The sequence below is a fragment of the Macaca mulatta genome, chromosome 5 (genome assembly GCF_049350105.2).
Source record: "Macaca mulatta isolate MMU2019108-1 chromosome 5, T2T-MMU8v2.0, whole genome shotgun sequence".
NCBI lineage: Eukaryota > Metazoa > Chordata > Mammalia > Primates > Cercopithecidae > Macaca > Macaca mulatta.
This window is the reverse complement of record NC_133410.1, coordinates 158629226-158642370: the sequence shown is the minus strand read 5'-3', so window position 1 is coordinate 158642370 and position 13145 is coordinate 158629226. Positions and strand designations below refer to the sequence as shown.

Sequence of the window (13145 nt, the reverse complement as noted above, 5' to 3'; positions counted from 1 at the left end):
ACTCATCTCATTCCTGAGGGGTCTGCTCCATAACCTAATCACCTTCCAAAGGACCCACCTTCTAATACCATCACTTTGGGATAGAATTTCAACATAAGAATTTGGGGGAAACATGAACATTCAGTTCATTGCAGGCAGTTAGTTCCACACTCCAGGTGAAAAATGGTGTTGGTTTGGAACTTTGCACCGGGGTAGCAGCAGTGGAAGTAGAGAGAAGTGGGCAGATTTGGAATGTGTTTTAGAAGTGGAACTAACAGCATTCTACTTGTGAATTGAATGTCTGAGGGTGGAAGAAGAACCAGAGCCAAGACTATTGGTGTTAAGGCTTGAGCAACTCTGTGTGGATGGTTATTCATTTACAGAGCTAGGGAAATCTGAATAGCAGTTGCTTATTCTGATTTTATTTAGAAATCAAGAGTGTCATTTTGAACAGCCTGCATTTGAGATCCAATGGGTAGGTGTTAAGTAGACATTTGTAAACATAGCTATCTGCTCAGAGGAGAGGTCGGGCTGGTGATATGCTTTTAGGAGTCGTTAGAATGTAGATGATATTTAAAGCTGCAGGTTATATATGTTCACTTGGAGGGAGTATGTCGTCAAAGAATAGGGCAGAGAAGAAGCAACCAGCAAAGAAGACAGAAGGAATAGGCAAGAGGTTGCAGGGAAATCAGGAGAATGTGAGTAGTAAGGCCAAGAGGGGGAAGGTCTCAAGAGGGAAGGGCTGGTAAAGGGTGCCATGTGCTGCTCAGAAGCAAAAACATATGAAGATGGAAGCATTTCATTAACGTGGCAATTTGGAAGTTGGTGACTTTGACAAGAATAGTTTCAGGGGAGTGGAGGCGGTTGAATACTGAGTGAAGTAAGTGTGAGGAGCATGAATATCAACTACTCTCCTTTTCTGACAAGTGTTGCTGTGTGTGAAGGCGTGGAAAAGACACTAGTTGCCTTCTTAACATCCATCTTCCCCTTTTATCTAGAAGCAGAGCCTCACATTTTTTTTTCCTAGACTTTGCTGTCTAGACTTCATTTCCAGCCACCCCTGTGGCCATATATGACCAGGTGCTTGACATCGTGTTTCGGGCAGGTTTCTTAAATGGTAGCGATTCACCTGGGAGGAGTCCTACTTTTGCCCTTCCCTTCTTTCTTTTTCCTACTGCTTGGAATGTGTCGTGTGATGACTAGCACCACAAAAGCAGCCATTCTGGGCCATGAAGTAACTTAGAGCATGACATCCAAATCCAATGCAGTGGGAAAAAAATGATAGAAGGATCCGGGTGTCTGATAACTCAATGGATCACCTACATTTGGACTTCTTTAATATGAGAGAAGAAACACTTGCATTATTCTCCACTTGCCCCCACTTTTAACCACATCTATTCCTAAATAATGCAGAATCAAAGCAGAGAAGTGGGCATTAGGTTGGATAGATACAAGGTCAATATATTTTGTCAATTTTTAAGTTGAATGATTCAATGAGTAGGAATTCAATACTATAATCTTTAAGAAAATTCCACTGTTCTTTAACATACCTAGTATAAAATGCCATTCAAATTTTCATTTCTAAATTTAAATGTAGTGTATCGGTCAGGGTTCTTGTTTGCAAAAATTAGAAACTGACTCTAGCTGATATAAGCAGAAAAGGAACTGACTCAAGGCAATCGGTGCCTAATTGAATTGTGATGGCTAGAAAGTCAGACTTGCACAATAGGCAGTACCCAGGACCACGTATAAGAATTATGCCACAGAATCAACTGCTGGCAAATGAACTCTGGATGTTCCTTCTGTCTGCACCAGTCCTGGAGGCTGGGGACTGTTGCCAAACAGATTATTCCCCACCCCCTTTCTTTCTGTCATAAATGTCTGATTCAAAATCTGCAACAGGGCATCTGATTGATAGAACTTTCTTCATTTGCTTTTCCCCGAGCTGCAGGGGTATTTGAGAAAGCAACCATCTGGCCTAGGCTTCTAGAACGAGAAGTGCCTCCCACACAGACCTATATGGGGGTTCACATGCTAGGTGGACAAAAACAATCATTAAAAACATCAGTAAATATCTATTATGTTTAGTTTCTCAAATACAACTTCTAGTATTTATTTTTAAAACAAGTCAGTGACCTTGGTAATTTCAATAAGGAGGTTTTACTTGTTGTTGTTTTTTTGGTTTTGTTTTTATTTTTTGAGAGAGTCTCACTCTGTCACCCAGGTTGGAGTGTAGTGAGTGGTGCGATCTCAGCTCACTGCAACCTCAACCTTCTGGGCTCAAGTGATTCTCCTGCCTCAGCCTCCCAAGTAGCTGGGACTACAGGTGTCCACCACCATGCCCAGCTACATTTTGTATTTTTAGTAGAGATAGGCTTTCTCCATGTTGACCAGGTTAGTCTCAAACTCCTGGCCTCAAGAAATCCTCCAGCCTTGGCATCCCTAAGTGCTGGGATTACAGGCATGAGCCACCGTGCCTGGCCCCTTAATATGGAGTTTTAAAGTATATTTGGATTATGTACAGAAAGATAAAATGTTTGAAACGGTATAAATTTCTAAAATGTATAGAAAAAGTTGAAGAAGATACGTTTGGGTGGTAAACTTAGCTTCTGGATCATAAGAGCTACTACTGAGATAAGGTAGGAAAATATGAAAGTTCAACAACTATTTCAGCACCATACTTACCTAATTTTTAATTTTAACGTGAATTTTTAAATTTCATAAGACAAGAATATCCTTGTGTATGTGTCTTTTGAGTGCAGGTTAACGTCCACAGCAGGGGAGAACAATTGGGAATTCATCCATTGTCTTTTGTGAACTTTTTTAGCATGAACAATTTATCATTTGTTGAGTACTTAATACGTGCTTGGCACTGTATGGGGCACACACATTTTCCTATTTAGCCCTTACAATAATCTATCAGGTCATCCGCTTCTACAGATAAGAACATTGAGGCCCAGAGAAGCCAAGTAACTTGTGAAAGTTCTCGAAGCTAGTAAAGCCATAGGTAGGACTTTGATTGTGGTGTAGTGAGGGTAAATGTGAACAACTCAGCAAAGAACAGCCATAGGGCACTGAAGAAAGCCCAAAGTCTTGTGAAGCTTAATTCATATCAAGGATGATTCCAAGTTATGCATTATCTTGGGAGACTAGATGCTAGCTAGATTCCTACATGACTTAGGTAATTGTCTGTATGATTTAGTATGTTAGATGGAACATAAGAACAACAGATTTGATTTGACAGTTTGTTCTGTTGAAATATTTGCATCTCTGTGTTGGTAAATGTGACGACTTTCACATAATTCAAGCTGAAAATCTATTTATAAATAGTGGCTTTGGACCAAATTTTCTAGATTGCATGTTTACGCTAACAAAATTTATCCATTTACTTTATGAGTAGGTGACACAATTAGTAGAATAAATAATCGAATTTCTAGTTTAAGTAGAATACTGTCTAAACTGATTTAAATTAGTCATTTAAATGCAAGTTGAGGGGACATGCTGACATCTCATTTTGTGTAAGTGTATATATATATATATGATTGTAAATATTATATAACCTTCATGTTCACATTTTTGTTGTTTTACAGTAGAAACTAATAATGAATGAATCATCGTACTGGATAGTGTTACCATCATGAATTTTTAAAAAGCCATTTTTCAAAGGAAATAAACAAGACAGAAATACATTAATTCTTGTTTCAGCATGACATGAGGAAGAATTCTTACTGTTTGACAAATTGAAAAACAAATGATCTTTGGAGAGATGAAAATGAAATTTGTAACCTTCTAAGAGGATGTAGGGTTTTTCTTCCCTCTCCTTTTTTTCTTCTCTACTCATGCCTCAGATTTTCTGCTTTCATTCATTTGCCACCGTGAACTCTATTGAAAGTGACTTTCCCCTTTCTTCTCTTAATAGAGAGACGAACTGGAAGGTTACTAAGCCTCTGGGGATTCTCTGTGTCTTGAGCTAGAGAAGAGATTCCTTTTTTGTTTGTTTGTTTGTTTGTTTGTTTGAGACAGAGTCTCACTCTGTCACCCAGGCTGGAGTGCAGTGGCCGGATCTCAGCTCACTGCAAGCTCCGCCTCCCGGGTTCACGCCATTCTCCTGCCTCAGCCTCCCGAGTAGCTGGGACTACAGGCGCCCGCTACCTCCCCCGGCTAGTTTTTTGTATTTTTTAGTAGAGACGGGGTTTCACCGTGTTAGCCAGGATGGTCTCGATCTTCTGACCTCGTGATCTGCCCGTCTCGGCCTCCCAAAGTGCTGGGATTACAGGCTTGAGCCACCGCGCCCGGCCGAGAAGAGGTTCTTTACTTGTTACCTGTAAAGGCTTCAGTGGGTTTATGGAGCCCCTGAAATCACATCCAAAATGTTGAGTGTAGGGATGTGTGAGTGTTTTTGTGGGAAGAGTTCCCCTAGTTTTCATCATTGACTCAGAGGATGCTGTGACTCTGAAAGGGTAACAAACATTTTCTGAGAAAGAAAAAGCCTGTTTGAATTGCAGTCCAGTCACCTGAGGGCCAAAGCAGTCACACTGGCTTTAAATCAAAAAGGTTGTTTGAGAGAAGATGCAGGGTTGGAGTCAACATGCTATTGCTTGTTATTATAAATAACAAATATATTGCTTTTGAATATTGTACCATAAATAATGCATTTAAAAATAACTTTATTGTTTCCAAATCACTTTTATCTATATTTACTCATTTAAAAAATCACAATAATCGTCTACTAAGGCTAGATATTATGATTACTGTTGTCCTCATTTTAGAGCTAAGCTCTAGATGATTGAAAGATTCAGAGATGAGCTCCTCTCTCATAAATGATTGGCCTCGAAGTGGGTATCTGCCTTGAACTGGGTCGGAGGATCTTCTATGAGAATTTAGAATTGTGACCAAAACCCAAACTGTCTGCCCCACAGGGCTCTGAGATGTTTGTCTTCTACCTATTATAATTAGCAAGCCATAGAAAGATGAGGAGGAGGAGAAAAAGGAGGAGAAGGAAGCGGGGGCAGGGATGTGTGTGTGTGTGGGGGAGAGAGAGAGAGAGAGAGAGAGAGAGAGAGAGAACTGCTGTGGAGTCCCGTGTTCAGAGTTCAGACTTTATAGCTGCACTTAGTTTTCTGAGACAGGCATGTCTCACAGCATCTGTGAGAGAGCTTGGAGTATACGTTGGATAGACTAAAGAAGACATTTTAAATTTTTGTTGAAATGTAGTGCTTGAAAATGAAGTAAAGAGCTTATTAAATATAACTCCGATGGAAGTAGGGCTTCCACTTGACCCAGTGTCTGCAAGAATCATAAAGCAGCACATAAAAAGTAATCTAAAAGGAATTCCTATCTTTCTTGGGTTTCTTAAGTATCAATTCGTAAACCCTAGGAACATTTGTTTAAAAACCACTTTCATCTGATTCCTAGTTCCCCAGTCCTATTTTGGAACTACTCAGAGGACACATTGAAAAAATTCTCCCTTCCACTCCACCAGGCATGGATTTATGTCTCGTTCCCACTCTGTTTCTTCGTTTTTTCCTGTCTTTCCTCTCCTATTCTTTCTTCTCATTATCTTCACTGTCCAGCACGAAAATGTGGAAACTTGGGAGAAGGGTATGGAGGGAAGAGAAGTTTTGAGAGAAACCGGTAATATTTGCATATTAAGAAATATCATCCCTACCATATATATTAGTAAATTTCCTTTATTTTTCCTAAACTGATATGAGTTGGTTCCTATCATTTCTAAAAAAGGATCTTAAGTAAGATGTTAATGGAGATAGTGGTAGAATTGGGGTGAGAACAATATCTGGCCTTTTGACTTAAAATCTATTGCTCCTTTTAACCTCCCTCGCTATGTTTGCATAGACTTCTGACAGAAATGAGGATTAAAGAGTGGATACTTTAAAAACGTTTTTGTATTTATTAGTTTATGAGCTCCCTGAGAGCAGGCATTACGTCTGTCTTATTTATTTCTGTATTTTTTTGTGCCAAGCACATTGCTGATATGTAAAAAATTGTTGATGCTAAATAAATGGATTAATCAATGAAAGAATTAATGAAGCCTCCCTCTTCAGTTGTTTTTTAAAATACTGTAATCTTATTTACATTTATGGAGTACCTTGACAGAAAATTATAATAGATAAACTGTATAATTACCATTGCTATTAAATTTATGTTGCCTTTTAGGATAAAAATTAAATTTCTGATAATTTTTTATTGTAGTGCCTGTTTTTCCCCCCTTTGGTTTATATCACAAGGGAAACTTTTCCAATTAACTGTGATTTCTGTTGAAAGCTTTTTACTCAAAAAGGGCAATCAGTCTTATCTTCAAGTTAAGGCTTTTGTGTTACATGTTAACCCACAAGGGAGGGAAGCTAATTTTGCTAATCAGAAACAGCTCCGTTTACATGGCTCAGGCCTAAAAAATGTGGGATGGAATAGGAGCATGGGAAAGAATTGATGAAACAATATTTCAAGTCATGTTTTCTACATACATTGTGATGAATCTATATTGGTGTTACAATGAATACAAATCATAATTGACTTGGTTGAAAACCTGATGAGTGTATTGTATCATAATGAGAATAGTATTGGGCTGTGGAAAAACCTTGACTTTCTGTTCTTATAGCCCAACGACATTTGTAGCAGGGGCTACTTAACCTTAATATTCCTGATTGATACTCCTAAGGACCTGAGTTTTTTCTCTCAGAAACTCAAGCCTTTGTGCTTCCATTCCTCACCATCTTTTGATTCGGAAGGAAGTGAAGGCATTATTCCTGGGGCAAGAGGTAGGCACAGGAAACACCATTTCCTTCTTGATGTCTTAAACTGGGTTGAGACGTCAGTGTGGAGCAGAGTGCAGGAGACTGAAAGATCAGGGTTCAAAACTTGACTGTGGCACTTTCTGGCTTTGTAACCTTCAGCAAATTAATTCTTTTGATCCTAAATGTCCTCAATAACAAAGTGGAAATAACAGCATTTTACAGGTTTGTTTTTAAATGAGGTAATATGCTAAATATTTGGTATATAGCATACCTCTAGAAAAGTAGTCTTTCTTCTTTCTGACCCAGTCTCTTTCTTTCACTTAATTTTCCATCTCCATAAAGGAGAGCCTGTGACCTTACCAGGCCTTCTGAGATTCCTTTGGCTCTTGAGAAGAATTACAGATGCTGCAGCAGTTTACCTCTTCCCTGCACCTGTGTCTCCAGGAGGACTGGGACACTATGGTCTGGTGAGTTTGCAGGGAAAAATGTCAGGCTCAGCAAATCTCTACCTACCTTGCATGCTCAAGCTCTTGAATACCAATTTATAGGCCTATGGTCAACCATTTTGATGCCTGTCCTACTTTTCTTGCATAAGGAACTCATAAAGCACCCACCATAGAATCATGGATGACAACAGGAAATGATACAGTAATTGATCAAAAAGATCATCTTTTAAATATTTTAATAATTTAGACTTGCATGTTAAGATAATTTGCCCAAACCAGGATAAATTTTTAATAGAAAGTGAATATTGGATAAATGCAAATTTTGCATTGTGCCCAAAAAAAACCCTTTAAGTTATTTTCACATATGAGAAAAATACTTTTTTGATGACTGTGGCTTATTACACTTGCTAAGATACAAGCAAACAATTCTAACTATTAATTTGAATTGAAATTACTTATTCTCTCAGATTCTGTGATTCTTTGTTAAACGGGTGAACTGAATCTCTGTCAAAATAAACCCATCCTTGACTTCTGTAGTATATATTTTTTCCATTTTAGTCTTTCTACCTCGGGTAGCATGGCCAAACATCTCAGTTTGCCCAGAATGATAATTTGGAGAATATTGTTCTGGTGTAATTATTAATATACTGAAGGTATATTAATATGTCTGTTTTTGCTTCCAAAGGTGGTTTGGACAATGAAAATATATGGGTATTACATCTGATACTTTTTCTTTGGAATTTCAGAAGTAAACTTATAGTCTCAGTTACCTTTAGCATAGGGCTTCTGTGAAAAGAAGTCAGAATTTTGGGGGCTCATGAACTTGGATAGAAAAAGATACGCATTTGTGATCACTAACTCTAACTGCCCTTCAATTATGAGCCTAGTTATTAATAATAAACCACAACAGTGTAAGTATGCCTATGAGTTTATTACCAAAAAAAACTCAGACATTTTCATATCACATCACAGTTGTTGTGGATATTGCAAAAACATATTCGTTATTACTTCTAAATTAGAAAGATCACATGAAATCATAATCTTTATGACTATAGTGTGCAATGTTGTTGGCCAGCTATTGATCAACTCTACCATCCCCAAACATGAAGTCATGTATTCTCACAGTGGTGGCCTGTGCATTCATACTACTTTACGATATTTGGTATCTACAATTATTTGTTGATCAATATGAGGAAGAAATGAGTAATTTTTATTGCTTTAAAATTTTTTTCAAAACTCGTTTAAATAGGAATTCTTAATGGTGTATAAGACAAGAGCCTTTTGAACACAGTGCATGGGTCTTAATGTCACCATAATGGATACCCTTGGAAATATACAAACTTTCTTGCCTAAACTGCTAATATGGACATCCTTGCCAACTGTCAACACTGGAGGTGACGCTTTACCCTCTGAACATGAGATGCAGAATTCTTTGCCAATTTCTTTAAAAGAAATTTGGAAACATTCCAGAAAGCTTTACAAGTAATTTTATTTTGATGGCATCAAAGTTGAACTATGGACCATCTTCTCTTTTTTCTCTTTGATATAAAGCATGTTAAGTTGATAATCTATCCAAAGAGGAATTTATTAGTCTTCCGTTGAAAAGCTGAACTACAACTGGGATTTAAGTAAAAAAAAATCATGGAGAATTCACGCGTTTCTTGGGAAAAGCTATCTCTGTCTTGTAAAGTAGCTGTGAAAGTTTTAATCCATTTGTAGTAACTGATCTTTGCAAATCACGATTTTTCATACCTGTAACACATAATAACAAAAAAATTAAAATGAGGGGTTTTTTGTTTTTTGTGTTTTTTTTGAGATAGAGTCTCACTCTGTTGCCAGGCTGGAGGGCAGTGGTGAGATCTTGGCGGCTCACTGCAACCTCCAACTCCCTAGTTTAAGCGATTCTCCTGCCTCAGCCTCCTGAGTAGCTGGGACTACAGGTGTGCACCACCACACCCAGCTAATTTTTGTATTTTTAGTAGAGATGGGGTTTCACCATGTTGGCCAGGATGGTCTCGATCTCCTGACCTCGTGATCCTCCCGCCTCGGCCTCCCAAAGTGTTGGGATTACAGGCGTGAACCACCACAGCTGGCCAAAATCAGTTTTTTATCCAACATGACATGCCTATAGCTTTTTCAAAGACTTCTCCACAGTTTAATATTCTTATTAAGAATAAAAACAACATCCTCCCAAGTCTTTAAAAAATAAATTTATTTTTAATTTGTCTGTATTTTAAATATAATTTATTTGATACATTGATATAGAATCAAATGTTATTCTATTGCAAGTTTGTTTTTCAAAACTACTTTGATAACTATATTTCAGTATAAATGATTTTTTTAAATAAATCTGTGAATTTTATTTTGTACATTTAAAAACATTGTTCTAAATGGGATCTGTAAGCTTTACCAGATTGCCAACATGATCCAGACACACAAAAAGGATTAAGAACACTGGCTTTGAACCAATATCTCAGAGTAGGAACTTCCAGGAGGCATAATAGCTAAACTTTCATTTATTCACCAAACAGAATTTTAAGTCCTTAGATAGGAAAGAGATTTTAATGGATTACCTACCATATAGATTCACATGTGCATTATTTCAGTAAATGGCTAGAAATATTAAATACTACAGAGAAATAAAGGTAAGTTTCTATGGATGGTCAGAAGAGATCACTATCTATTGGGAATAGCAGGGATTGCATGGAAAAAGTGGTGTTTCTGCTGGTTTTGGTAGGATAGAGTAGTAGGTTTTCCAGATAAACAGAATCAATAGGATATGTCTGTAAACAGGAAGATATTTATTATGAGGCATTGACTCATCTGATTATGGAGGCTGAGAAGTCCCATGGTTTGCAGTCTGCAAGCTGGAGTGTGAGGAAAGCCAGTGGTATGATTCCAGTTCCAGTTGGGAAGCCTTGGGAACCAGGGGAGTCAATGGTGTACATTCCAGTACAAGGGCAGGAGAAGATTGATGTCCCAGCTCATGCAGCTGGCAGGAAGCAAAAAGGGCTAATTTCTCCTTTGTCTCCCTTTTCAGAACCTCAAATATAATGCCTGCTCACATTGGGGACAGCAGCCTACTGAGTTCAGCAATTTAAATGTGAATCTAATCTGGAAACATCCTGCTGAGGACTGAATGTTTGTGTCCTCCCCACCCACAAATTCATATGTGGAAATCTAACCCACAAGGTGATGGTATGAAGATATGGAGTCTTTTGGGAGGTAATTGAGTTATGAAGGCTCTGCCATCATGAATGGGATTAGTGCACTTGTGAAAGAGGTTGCAGAGAGCTCATTCACCCCTTCTACCATGGGAGGACAGAGCAAGAAGGTATCACCTAAGAGAAAGTGGATCCTTACCAAGTGCCAAATCTGCCAGCATCTTGATCTTGAACTTCCCAGCCTCCAGACTGTGAAAAATAAATTTCCATTGTTTATAAGTTGACCAGTCTATGGTATTTCAGCATAGAAGCCCAACCAAACTAATACACACCCTCACAGACACACCCAGAAATAATGTTTGATCATCTCTTGGCCCAATGAATTTGACATCTAAAATTAACCATCACAGGTGGGTAAGACCTGAATATTTTTAGGTGGGAAAATTTATGCTAGGTTCATCCACAGAATCACTCAAACTACCTCTGAGCCCCTGTTGATTTCTCCTTCTCCTTCTTGCATCTGTGATCAAGTCTTGCCACTTCTGCCTCCTTACCATTACCTTATATCCATCCCCTTCTATTCATCCCCTGTGATACTGCCTGTCTTCATGGGGCCTGTTTGCCAGGACTCTTGGAGAAGTCTTCTACCGAAACCTCCATCCCCTTTCTCATGTCTTTTCCACACAGGCTATCCTAACTTCAATGACAATAATAGTTTGGTTGTGTGCAGGAGTAATGATAAAGAAACATTGCTTGAGTTATGGTATTATGTATATATAAGCCTCACATCAAATGTTGACTATTCATATATAATATGCATGCTAAATTGGAAAGGATGCAGTAGGGCAGTAGTTATCGATCTGGGAAATACATAATAATCACCTTTAGAGCTATTTAAAAGTCCTGATGCAGGAGCCTTACCCCCAGTGATTCTCATTTTATTCCCAATCAGACCAGCCTCTTGAACTGTCACTCCTGTCACTCCCTGTTTCTAGCTAAATCTCTAGTTTTCACATTTATCTTGCCCACCTTGTAGCCTATCAAACTCCTCGTGGTTCCTTCAATACCCATGATATTCCCCTTGTATGCAATGCACTTTTCCACCTTGTCTATCCATTTTTAAAAAAGACTCAGTCCATCTCTGCTAGGATGGATTTTTAGTCAAGACCAGGTAAAATTATTCAGTCTGTCCTTTTTACCCCCTTTTCAATCTGTATATACTTGAATCGTACAAACTGTGCATTTTTTTACATGTGTTTCTCTCTTCCCCATGTTCCTAATGGCATTGAAAAGGAAGTTGTTTTCCTCATGTCATTTTCATAAACATATTTTCAATGATCTTAAAACCTCACACGCGTAGCTACTGTTATGTGGAAGTACCACACTTAAACTAGGTAAAAGTTAGTTTTTTCCTGTATTTGCTTATATAGCACCTTATCAATCCTATTTGTACTAGCATAAGTAATAAGATCCTGTTTCTCTCTTACAGACTTATTTGTAATAAAACATGTATGAGAACTTGAGGTAGGAGGCAGGTGGAACTCATCTCCAGACCAGATTGAAGACTGGCTGAAACAGGGAAGTGGTGCTGAACGTACCTCCTGCTGCTCATCACCATAAGACACTCCCACCAGTGCCATGCCATTTACTAATGCCATGGCAACACAAGGAAGTTACTGCCCATTTTCTATTCCTTAATAACCCACCCCATAATTGGCATGTCATTAAAAGTAGGTATAAATGTGACTGCAAACTGTCCATATGCTGCCACTCTCGACGCACTTCCTCTGGGGTAACCCTGCTCTGCAGGAGCAATCCCAGAGCTGTAACACTGCTGCTGCCTCAATAAAACTGCTTTCTTCTACCACTGGCTCACTCTTGAATTCTTTCCTGAGCAAAGCCAAGAACCTGCCCTACATCAAACTCAAATGGGAATTTTGAGAAATGCATTCTTCTCATTAATTATTTCAAAAATCCCCCCTGGAATCTTTACAAATATAGCATGAAAAAGTGTCCATCAAAGTAGAATTAAGCCCAGATGCCAATCTTTTATTTTGCTTAAGAGTTTCACATCAACATAAAGAAGTGGCAGCTGCTACTTTTACACAAATGGTAGAATCCCCTGGCAGATGGGACAAGCTCGGCCATGGACCCCTTGGAGGCTGTGGGAGTAGTACTTTCTGAGCTCACATTTGCAATTCTGGGCAAAATTTGCAAAATCAGTTCTCAGCAAGGAGTCTCTATATGCATACTAAAATTAGATCAGTACAAATATGAATGCCTCTGACCTGGTTTCCATGTCAAATCATCACCCTCTGGCAACACTGATCTATCCATCTTGATTATTTATTATAACCTTTGGCTTTGAAAATGTAACCTTAAATTTTATATTATGTTATTTCCCCTATTTCTTCATGACTTTCAGGTCATTAATCATAGTCCAGAGAAAATTAAGTTCTCACTGCATTTTTTTAATATACCCTAAAGCATATAGACCCCCTCAAATAATTAAACTCCAAAGAAAACATTTTAAAATAGATTTATTCCCAAAATGAAAATTTTGCTGAATCTTTCTTTATCTCAGTCTTATCACCATTAGGTTATGTAGTAAAGTTGTAACAACAAATCGTAACTATGTAAGAATCCCTCCTTTCTATGTGCTCCTTAAAAAATATGGTTAGAAGGCCACCTGCATTAGAATCAAAGCAGATCTTATTCCACCCTTACTGGGGAATTGACACTTCTAACAAACACCCCAGGTGATTTCTATGAACCATCAAGTTTGACAACTACTACTCTATGTC

General features: G+C 38.3%; 1 long non-coding RNA gene across 1 annotated transcript; it reads left to right on the top strand.

The window, feature by feature from the left end:
• Window positions 1–7069: 7069 nt before the first annotated feature.
• LOC114678184 (uncharacterized) lies at window positions 7070–12205 on the top strand. The gene is made up of 3 exons (XR_003729458.2): window positions 7070–7198; window positions 10218–10751; window positions 11831–12205. It is a non-coding gene; the product is annotated as an uncharacterized LOC114678184 (long non-coding RNA).
• Window positions 12206–13145: the final 940 nt, after the last annotated feature.